Source organism: Myotis davidii, unplaced genomic scaffold (genome assembly GCF_000327345.1).
Source record: "Myotis davidii unplaced genomic scaffold, ASM32734v1 scaffold723, whole genome shotgun sequence".
In the NCBI taxonomy this organism is placed as follows: domain Eukaryota; kingdom Metazoa; phylum Chordata; class Mammalia; order Chiroptera; family Vespertilionidae; genus Myotis; species Myotis davidii.
In genome coordinates, this window is record NW_006294589.1 from 620914 (window position 1) to 632666 (window position 11753).

The 11753-nt window shown below is 42.7% G+C and overlaps 1 pseudogene; it reads right to left on the reverse strand.

Annotated features, from left to right (window-relative positions):
• The window catches only part of LOC102770983, a 44674-nt pseudogene that overhangs the window by 4303 nt on the left and 28618 nt on the right, over nucleotides 1-11753 (reverse strand).

The following is an 11753-nucleotide window of genomic DNA, read 5'->3' on the forward strand; positions in this document are numbered from 1 at the left end:
GCGACGCGCCCGGATCTGGAGCTCAGAGTCTGATGCTCCCTCCTGATTGTAAACAACCGCGCCCTCCGCGCTGCCAGCCCGCGCCGCGCGCACTCGTACCTGAGAATTTCACTTCAGCACTGCGCCTCCTTTGAGTCTGGGTATGATATTCTCTTTACTCCTAGTTGTAGAATGTCCACTCAGCCAGCCCTCCTGTGGTTCTGGATGGTGTCCGTTCCGTGTTTCAGGCGTAATTTGAGTTGGTTGTTCAAGGCAGCAATCTCTGGCGTTAACCTATGCCGCCATCTTGGTTCGGGTATGTGCATCTTGAATTTAGAGATGGGTTTGTTCAGTTACATTGTCAATCACATGATATCAGGGGCTATCAGAAAGGTGATACCATTTTTATGATTCTGTGAGTGAAACTGCCTTTGGTCTCTTTAATCATCACTAGGAAGGGGAAAGGAAATCCCAGAAGTGATAACATTGATCATAGTGCAGAATGATACTTGTACAGAAATCTGGCAAGAATAATAAAACCGTAGCATTTATTGATCTTCCATTGGTCTGCCACTCTAAGTATCACCAGCTCAATATAGACACTACGTTATTGATGATCCTACAAAGTCTGCATTTTAATACTCCTCAAGAATTCAGGGTTGATAGAAATTGTCTTATTCCTAATGATCTACAACTGTAGTAAAAACAGATGCCTGCCCTCCCAGAATTGGAGGGTAAGTGTCCTCTTGGGTGCTGATAATATAGTTTTAATGTCATGGCCTAAGAGTGACCTCAGTAATTGGCTGAGTAATTAACCATTGTCAGTGGTTTTGGTGCAAAGAATTCCAAAGCTAATGTCACTGTCATTGGCAGACATTTCCCAAAAGTAAATTGATTTAAATCACTAACAAAACAAAACAAAAACACCAATCACAATAAAACAGAACCCAAATCCATATAACAGGTCCAGCCTTTCAGTTTTCTTGGGGCTAATTTATCCTGCCAAATCCACTGGAAGCCATGTGCTTTACTGATATATTATTGAGAGTTTTTAATAACCATTTGGGTGACTGGTAACATCTGCTTTGGATATTTTCTCGTTCAGAATAACTTCAACCATGCTTTGTGGAACATAACTTTGTGTGGAGGGATCCAAACCACTTCCTGAAGAAAAACAAAACAAAGCAATTTTGCCAGTAGGTCCATCTCTGGAGAAGAGGTAACTTTTGATTCAGGTGGAGATCCTGGCTAGGTACCTCAATTTTTAAATAGGGCAACAACATTAATTCTTATACAAGTATGTTCTCCCACAGGATGCTGCCAGTGATTTTCTCTGGCTTGTGAGGCGGTGTACATCTCTTCCCACATCTATGGTTAGTGACGTCAGGTTGGTAGCTTGAAATTGGTCATAAAAGGTGCATTTACCCCAGGAGTTCTCAATGAGGGTGACTTTGCCCCCTAGGAGACATTTGGCAATCTCTAGAGACATACTTTGTCACAACTAGGAGTTTGCTACTGACACCTAGTGGGTAGAAGCCAGAGATACTGCTCAATATCCTACAATGCAAGGGACAGCAGCACCCCATGACAAAGGGTTATCCAACCCTGGCCAGCTGATGGCACAGTCAGTAGGTTGTATCGTCATACACCAAAAAGGTTGTGGGTTCGATTTCTAGTCAGGGCACATATCTAGGTGGCAGGTTCGATCCCTGGTTGGAGTGCATACAAGAAGCAACCTATCAATGTTTCTCTCTCACATCGGTGTCTCTCTTTCTTTCTCTCTAAATCAATAAACATATTTGGGTGAGGATTTAAAAAAAAAAAAAAGGAATTATCCAGCCCAAAGCTGCTGTGGATGAGGAACCTTGATTTATACCATGAGATTTGGCAAACATAACAAATAAGAATTTTTCAGTGTCAGTTTACCAACCAAAATGAATTCTTATACCTTCATCACCATACAATCTCTACTTCCTCTCAGAAGCCCACTGGGAGAAGCGATGTGGAAGACTGACAGCCATGCTATCCCCTGGGTAATTCATATAGAGCATGGGGTGGCAAACTTCTGTAAGGGACAGATATACGTATGCTAGGCTTTGCAGAACATATGGTATCTGTTGCAACTACTTACCTGCCATTATAGTATGGGAGCATACTATAGTATGCCTGCCATTATAGTATGGGAGCATCCATGGACAATATGTAAATGAATAATCATGGCGGTGCTCCAGTAAAACTTTATTTACAAAGCAGGGTAGTATTTTCCTGACTTAGGCTAACAGCCTTCTCTGAGGCTTTATTCTCATGCTAAACTTTTAGCTTTTATTAACGATAAAAGAAATTTACCAAATTATGTTTGCTGCAACATTTGGTAGGAAAAAAAAAAGTCAGAACATTTTCTACTGGGTCACTGCGCTTCATTTGTAAGGCCCCACAGGAAAAAATTCTTAAAATGCTTGGTTTCCCCCAGAGGAACTGATTATGCTGACTTTTCTCTGATTTTACTTTGTATATTAGGAGGCACACAACTATAATTGATACTCACCTGTAGTAGATTTCCTAACTTGTCTAATAGGAATCAGCTGTGGGTGAATAAAAACTACAGGTTCCTGAGCTCTGCCTGAGAGCTCCTGAATCTGTCCTTATTGGGCTGGGTGTGGGGGGAGCTGGATGAGTGCGTCTCAGATTTTATGTTCATACAGGTCACCTGGGAATCTTGTTAAAAGGCAGAATCTGACCCGGTGGGTCTGGGTAGGGCCAGAAATTCTGCATTTCTGAAAATCTCCCAGGTGATGTTGATGCTGTTGGTCTTGGAACTTCAGTTTGAGTAGCAAGGTCTTAGAACAGTGGTTCTCAACCTTGGCTGCACATTAGAATCAGAATCTTTTTAAAATTCTGATTTCTGGGCCTCATCCTCCGGAAATTCTGTTTCTTTGTTACTAATGTTGTGTCAGGATCTTGCACCTCCCACCAGGAATATTGCTAAACTCGGGTATGCCCTTTCATTCATTTTCCAAAAACCTGAGCACCAATATCCTGCTGAGGAATAGATGGAATTCAAGATTAATCCTGCCCTGGCCATGGGACTAAGTAGTTAGAGCATCAGCTCACATGCTGAAGGGTTCAATTCCCGGTCAAAAGCAGGTACCTGGTTGCAGGTTTGATCACCACCCTGGGGCACATGTGGGACACAACCAATGGATGTGTCTCCCTCACATCGATGTTTCTCTCTCTCTCTCTCTCTCTCTCTCTCTCTCTCTCTCTCTCTCTCTCTCTCTCTCTCTCTCTCTCTCTCTCTCTCTCTCTCTCTCTCTCTCTCTCTCTCTCTCTCTCTCTCTCTCTCATCCTTGACTAGATTCAAACCTCAGGCCCTTCAATCCCCAGGCCCGATGCTCTATCCCCTGAGCCAAACCAATCTACGCTCTTCTCTCTCTCTTTCTCTCTCTCTCTCTCTCTCTCTCTCTTTTTTAGGGCATAAGGCAGAGGGTTTTCCAGCTGTACCAAAAGGAGGGATAAAGAACTCTACTTCTCTACTTGGACACAGAGCAGTCTAAGTAGGACCCCGGAGGCTTGAAGTACAAGTTGGGGAATTATGATATGTTCCAACCATAAAGTGAAAGAAAGTCTGGAAGGAGATGACATTGGAGAAAGGGGTCCCAGGCTGTCCTCACATGGAAGTCATTATAAAGTCTCTCTTTCCCACACTCCCTCTTCCCTCTCTTTCTCCCTTTCACCAGGTTCACCTATTTGCTTTAAAATAACCCCTCAGTTGAAAATTGAAAACAATTCAGGTTTCAGTTGGGATTTTCACCTTTATCCTGAGAACAATAGGAAACCATTTGGCAGACTTAATTAAATGAGTGGTCAGAGCAGGTTTTCTTTTTAAGTTTATTCTCATTGCTGCATTGAGAATGGTCTAAGAAGGAATGGACAAGAAAGATCTGAACAGAGCAGTCAGGTGGTGATAGGTAAGAGAGATCATGGTGAACTGAAGTGGTGGTAGCAATAAGATAGAAGGAGTACCTCATTAGTCAACAGAGCCAAATATCAACAGTACAACGATTGAAATTTCTTTTGGGAGCCAAATTTTTTAAACTTAAACTATGTAGGTAGGTACATTGTTATTAACTTAATTAGGGGACTCCTAAGGCTTAGGAAGAGCCACACTCAAGGGGCCAAAGAGCTGCATGTGGCTCGAGAGCCGCAGTTTGCCGACCATGGGTCCTAGAACATCAATATTTTTGGTAACAAATCCTCCCAAGATGATTCTTATTAATGAACTACATTTGATGTTTATGTTCTGCTTTTGCATAGTTTGGGTTCCTCCTTTAATTTATAATTTGAAATTTCATTATGTATGTTATTTTAAGTCCCTTAAATCCTTTGGAGGTGTTAAGAGGGGTGATAGAAATAAATCTAAGAGAATAAACTTTGCATGCACTTTTTTTTTACAATTATGAACTATAAGTCTAGTCTGATAGTAATTAGTTGTGCAACTAATCCAGGTGTAACAAATAACCAGATTGGGGTTTTTCAATGCTTTCAAATTTGTGATCCTCAAATTTGAAGTTAGGGAATATATTTATGTCTGGTTTAAGGTACATCTGTTCATCCTTAAAGTCCTCCTTCTCCAGCTCTTGCTGATCCTCTGGGTCAATATAAAAAGGTCCTCAAGATGCCAGTAGCTTAAATTTATATTCTCTGATCTTATCCACAAAGAGTTTCTGCATAGGATCAAGTTTCTTCTCAAATGCCAATGTTGCAGCACCAGTGCTCTCCCACAAATGAGCTATCGAATGACAGAGGAGAACCTGGAGACTCTGAGGAATCCCTGCAGTGCTGTTAGTTGCATAGAAACCCTATGGGCCCCCTGGGTGTTGCTCAGTGGATTGAGCATTGTTCCACACACCAAGAGGGCGCTGGTTTGATTCCCAGTCAGGGCCCATACCTGGCTTTTGGGCTCAGTTCCCAGTAGGGGGCATGCAGGAGGCAGCTTATCAAAGATTCTCTCTCATCATTGATGTTTCTATCTCCCTCTCCCGTCCTCTCTCTCTAAAATCAATAAAACATGTTTGTTGTTGTTGTTTTTTTAAAGAAACCCTGTAGTCTCCAGTGCCAGAGCAGCCACAGTTCTACTTCCCGCCCTGGCTCCGCCCCTAGCACCTAACTGCCTAGCAATGCATTGTGGGGCGCGCCTTCAGCCAAAGGAGCTCTCTGTAGAAGAAATGCCTCAGAAGCCTTGCGATTAGACCTGAAAGCACTTTTAAAACATCCACGCCTTCCATTTGTATTTGGGAATCAATCAATTTTTGTGTCCATCATCTTCTGTGAGCCCAGAGATTTATGAGTAAAAGTTACCCCGTTTCACCGAAGATCATCTCTACTGTTCCTTCTCCCCGTGGAACTTCAGAGTTAAACGCCCAGCTTCGTAGGCCTTTGCAGTCTTGCTCTTTGTTTCCCCTTGAAGCCCTTTGCACAGAGCAGGAGATGCAAAGGGGCCCGTGGACCGTGTTGAGTGGCAGAGGGTGGACCTTCTGGCTCCAGGTGAAGTGTGTCAGGCGCGGATTGCACAGCGTCTTGGGCTGTTGACCACGTTTGCAGTGTCTCCTGGGGCGGTGCACGGACGGACGCAGAGAGGACGCCTAGCGCCAACCGCTGTGGGATCTGGCTCGTCCGCGCATGGCCGGCCATGCTCTCCTGTCCAGGTCGTGGAGGGCAGCCCTCTCTTGCTCTTGGAGCCTGGTTAAGCAAGTATGTTAAATTTCCTTTGTCACTAGGTGGCAGAATGTAATTAAGATGTCAGACTGTTTTTCCATAACGTTGGAAGCCGTTTCTAGTTCCTTCCTAATGACCTCTTTCATTACTTTGCAATATTTGCTAATGTCACCGAGGGCTGAGGCAATGAAATAAAATTTCCTTCTGCAAATACTTTCTATCCTTAGCCAGGATTTGACTTCTTTCCTTTAACTGGCTTGCCTCTTAGAGGAAAGCACCCTTCACATAGAGCACATTCTCTTCCCCAGGACTGCCACTTGGACAACCCAAGCTTCTTGTAACAATAAGAATATTATTTTGTTACTCTTTTGAAGCAAATCCCAAATATTGTTTCACTTCACTTACACCTATTCCAGTGTATATCTCTAAAATAAGGACGAATGAATTAGTGCAGTTTTGATGATTAACACAATCCAATAAAGAAGTATATTCCTGTGGATCATAGTATAAGGATATGCACAGGTATCCACAGAAGCCCCGTTTGGCAGGGGGTAGGAGGTGGTGATGGTGTGTGGTCTCACTGCCTGTGGAATCTTGGTTTTATTCTGCTGGGGAAAACACATCCCTGACCCAATGTGGATCTGCCTTCAGCCCTCAAGTGAGTATGAGCAGAAAGCAATAGACCACAGGTGTGGCTAGCATATACAAGTTGAGAGTCTCCTCTGTGCCAATCTTTCCCACACCCTCTGCCCCATTTTCAGTCGTCAGAGGGGCAGAGAGTTTACAGCTGAATTTCTGAGGCTGGGAGTCCTCACTTCTGGAATCTCAGTCTCGCTTCTGTGGCCTCAGTCTTGTGTTCCATTTCTCCCCCTCCCCACCCCCTGCCTCCATTAATTTTTAGAGAGAGTGGAAGGGAGGGGGAAAGACACAGAGAGAGAAACATCGATGGGAGAGAGACACATCGACAGGTTGCTTCCTGCACATGCCCCAACCAGGGCTGAGGATTGAACCTGCAGCCAAGGTTTGTTCCCTTGACCGGAATTGAACCCGAGACCCTTTAATCCACAGGCCGATGCTCTAACCACTGAGGAATCTGGCTAGGGCACATGTTCCATTTCTTGATCTTCCATTTCTTTCAGCTCTCACCTCTTCTCCAGCAAGGGTTTCTCCTTCATTTCCCCCTACTCACTCTGGCCTGAGTACCCTTTTTACCCCTGTGCCTTAGTTGGGTTCGGTACACCTTTTTTGCAAGGATTGCTGTATTTTCCTCCCTTTTCACTTCCTCTTCAGATTCCCATTGTTACATGACAGCCCCAGATGATTCCCCTTGCAACAGTGCTAATACCACAAACGTGGCTGCACTTCTCTCTTTTCCCACTTCCACTTCCCCATACTGGCTGTCCACCATCCATCAGGGGTCGTACTCCTGCTGGGGATACAGAATGAAAGAAGTAGAACCGTGTCTTCAGAGGGCTCCCAGCTTGGCTGGCAGCGAGGTGAGCAGGGGCGTGGAGCATAAATGAGGGCAGTGTAACACGATATGTACCAGGAAAAAACGTAGGCACAGGTGATAAGGGGACATAGAAGGAGGGTAGGCTTGCTGTGCTTGAGAGGGGATCAGGAAAGGTTTGCCCAAGGAGAGATTTTCTTTCTGTTTTTGTACTTACTTTAATTTTGGATCAGCTTATACATTCATTTAGTTCATATATATGCCTATATTTTAAAATAATTTTATGAATATACTATATTCCTCCCCTAGCCCCATTACTCTTCTGTCCATCCCCACTTTCTCCAAAGGTAACCACTGCTGTTCATTTCTTGTGTGTTCTTCAGAATTTCTGTATGCATACAGGAGCAAACATAAATAAGTTTTTTTCTTTCTCCCTTCTTTTTACCCTAAGGGTAGTATCTTATACTTGTTGATTTGCACTTTGCTTTTTTAACAAAATATTATCATTTAATTGTTAATAAAATGGGCTCTGGAATCAGAATGCCTGCATTCAAATCCCAGTTGTAGAATTTACTAGATGTGTGAGCTTGGAAAGTTACTTAACTTCTGATTGCTTTAGTTTCTACATCTGTATCTGAGGATTTCAAAATCTTGCCACTTTATCATATACTGAATTTTATAATAAACTTTATGCACATACATATGCACCTTTATCATATACTAAAATCTTTTATGGACATTCTATTCTGTTCCATTGGTCTGTCTATTCATGTACCATTACCACAATGTTTTAATTTTTGTGGTTTTGCATTATGTTTACTGTCTGGTAGACCTAGTCCCCAGATGGGGATTTGAAGGATGAATAGACTTCCCAAGGCAGAGATGATGACAGCAGCAATGACAACTAATCCTATATAATAAAAGGCTAATATGCAAATTGTCCCCTCGGGAGTTCGACTGACTGGGAATTTGACTGCCTGCCTGCCTGCCACCAGGGGGTGGCACGGAACAAAGGAAGGCCCCGGCCAGCAGCTGGGGGAAGGAAGGCCCCATCGGCCCTGATCCCCAGCCAGACCTACCCATGGACGAATTTCATACACTGGGCCTCTAGTGTTATTAGTATAAACTATCACAGTGATGGCGAACCTTTTGAGCTCGGCGTGTCAGCATTTTGAGGGACCCTAACTTAACTCTGGTGCCGTGTCACATATAGAAATTTTTTGATATTTGCAACCATAGTAAAACAAAGACTTATATTTTTGATATTTATTTTATATATTTAAGTGCCATTTAACAAAGAAAAATCAACCAAAAAAATGAGTTCATGTGTCACCTCTGACACGCGTGTCATAGGTTCACCATCACTGAACTATCACCACCACATGGTATCATTTCCATTTTATTTTATGCCTACTGTGTGCAAGATGCTATAACTAATTCCTTGTTTACTCTATTGTTTATTATGCTTGTTTTCCCTTTGTTCTGAAAATTTTACCTCTTTATTTTGGATTTATTTATTCATTGTAGGTAACATCTCAAGCCACTTTAAATCTTTTTGGAAACAAGGAGAGGCATAAATTGAAAAAGAACCAGGAAAAAGAAAAGGAACCAGGAACTATATTAGGTACTTTTCATAATAAATCTCTAATCCTCATAACAATCCTGTAAGGCACATGTTATTGTTCTCTTTTTATTGAAGACACTGAATAAAAGAGGTCAAGTGATTTTTCAAAGTTATATAGCAAATAAGTGTAGATTTGAAATTCAAACCATGGTCTGTTGGTGATTACTGGTGCTTCTTTAAACTATATTACCATACACCTGAAACCTATATAATTTTATTAACCAATTTTACTCCAATAAACTCAGTACAAAAGAAACCATGTTGGATGAGGTCCTTTGTTAGGGTACTTATAAACATAGAAGAAAGAACAGCTCAGAAAGAAACTGAACCCATAATAGGGAACACACACACACACACACACACACACACACACACACACATATATATTCCCAGTGGCTAATATACATATACTAGAGGCCCAGCGCGCAAAATCGCACGAGGCCCAGACCCGCCACACCGTGGGACCCAGAGTCAAGTCCTGCCAGCACCGCGGGAACCATCAATGCACCTCCTGGTGACAGGTCTTTGGTCTTTATGGCGTTATGACCACTGGGTTTTTATTATATAGATGTAGTAAATATGGAGTCTGTGAAATCATCACTACCATGTGATTTTTGGTGTTAACTCATTAACTCACCAAATATATCTCTGCAATCAGTGGCAGAGAGTGTCTTGACTAGTCATGCCTGCCTTGGGGGCAGGAGTGAAAAATGAGGGCAAACAGCCATGTACTTGTCATATCTGAACTAGTCCATAATGACCAGTCATTCTTTGCAGTTGTTATAAATTACACCAACTGTATTTTATGGTGCAAATTCACTATTCCTCAAATTGCTGATAAGCTATTCACCTCTTGGGAAGTCTTGTAGTAAAGAAATCCACGTACCTTGGTTGAGACACAGTTTCTCAAACGTATGTTTTGTCCAAGGCATCTTGTCTCTTCTTTATTGTTAATTGCACAGTGCACATCAATGCTGGATGTATCACTTTGCCCATGGGTGTAAATATGCTCACCAACTGCCCATGGGTGCCTTTGATTTCCTAGTGTTGTTATAGTGACTTTTGTTGGGCTGAATGCTACCCTGTTCTATGGAAGACCTTTATTCATTATTTTCTTCCTGTATGTTGCTCTCTAAAATCCCTCTTGCTGCCACAGCTGGAGTTAAAAATGGTCATTGGTTGCCTGTCTGGAGCTTTACTGATTAACTTTTTCAAGACCATACACAAATGAGTTCTTGTATCTCTGAGGTATATTAGAAGGTAGTTCGGTTCCTTTAGTTGGCTGAAAGTCATGCTAATTAATGAAAAACTTCCTCCAAGAAGTGAATTCTGAAATGGCTGTTGCCTCATGGGAAACGCATTTGAACTGCTGAGCAGGTTTCTCTTCGATGGCTCGTGGTTACCTCTCTGGCCGCAGAGGGAAGGATGGTGAAGTGGTGACAGTTGTGCCGCAGCCTGGTGCATCACGGAAGGAGCATTGCGCTTGGAGTCGCTGGGGGTGAATCCAAGTCTTAGCCCTGTTGCTTGGTTGCTGTGTGAACTTGAGCCGATCACTTCAACTCTGAACATTTGCTGACTCAACTATAAAATGATGATTGTAACAATAATTCTGACCTCTCTAGGGAGTTTTGGAGGGGGCTAAATGAGATGACACATGGAAAGCACCTTTGCAAAAGCACGTTTTTATTATTAGATGTCTGGGTTTATGTGTATTCCTGACCGGTTTTTCCATTGCTTTTGTCTTAACCAGAATCAATGCATGAAATGCAGTCCTTCTTGCAGCTTTTCCAGATGCGCTTTCTATGAAAAGCTAATACTAAGCTGATACAAAGTCCAACTTGGTTAGGTGGTAGACTTCCTCTCGTTTTTTTTCTTTCACCACTCCTTTTAAGCTTAGTGTTGACCCTAATTCATAAATGATGCCTCAGTGTTAATTTCTTTTAACAAGTCTGTGAAGAGAAGGAAAAAGTGAGACTTTCCTACAAAACTTTTAAAGAAATGTAGTTGAATAAATGCTTCAGCCAGCTGAGGCTAAGGAAGAAATGAGAGCCTCAGGGCAAAAATGGTAGAGTGTTAGAGAAGAATTTCTTATCTGACAAAATGGTAAGGGTCTGTACTTTGTGCCTTCACTTAATGAAGATGTGAGCGGTTATAAAGTAGGATCCCCTTGCATACTGCACGGCTTTCTGCCACCTCACTGGCTGTTTCACTTACTCCGTTTTCTTCTGCCTACTTCTCGTTCCTTTCTGGAACAACTGTCACATTCCTTCCCTACTGGCCAGACCCTCAGTAGTTTACACCCAGACCTCCTTCTAAGAAAAACTGGTTGCCCAGCTCCAGGGAGTGGATCTGCAGACGAAGTCCCACTGTAAGCTCCTTTCAGAGACTGCTTCAGCTGCAGGCTGCCTCCTCGTCTGAGGTGACACCTTTCCCAGGGTGACCCACATCCAGTGACTGAGAGAGGTGAAGGTTTAAAGACTGAGCCGTTTCAGCCTCCTGCTAGACACTCTGATGAGCACCGCTCGCACCGAGCTCCCAGCCTGTTAGCCGAGGCTTTGCTGGGCTTGTATCACAGGTGAGGTTCTTCCTCTGGCCAATCCTGCTTCCCCCTCCTTCCTTCCACAGGTATTGATCTCTAATACATGCCCTTTTTAAAATATTTTCTTTTTACAAAAACTTTACTGAGTTATAATTTACATACCATAAAATTCACCCCTTTAAAATGTACAACTCAGTGGTTTTTTAGTATATTCACAAAGTTTTGCAACCATTACCACTATCTAATTCCAGGACATTTTATAACCCCCAAAAGAAATTCCATACCTGTTAGCAGTTTCTCCCCACTCACCCCTCCCCCAACCTCTGGCCACCATTAATGTACTTCCTGTTCTATAGATTTGACTCTTCTGGAAGTTTCAGATAAATGGATCATTCAATACGCGGCCTTTTGTGGCTGGCTTCTTGGTTTTTATAATTTTTTTTATT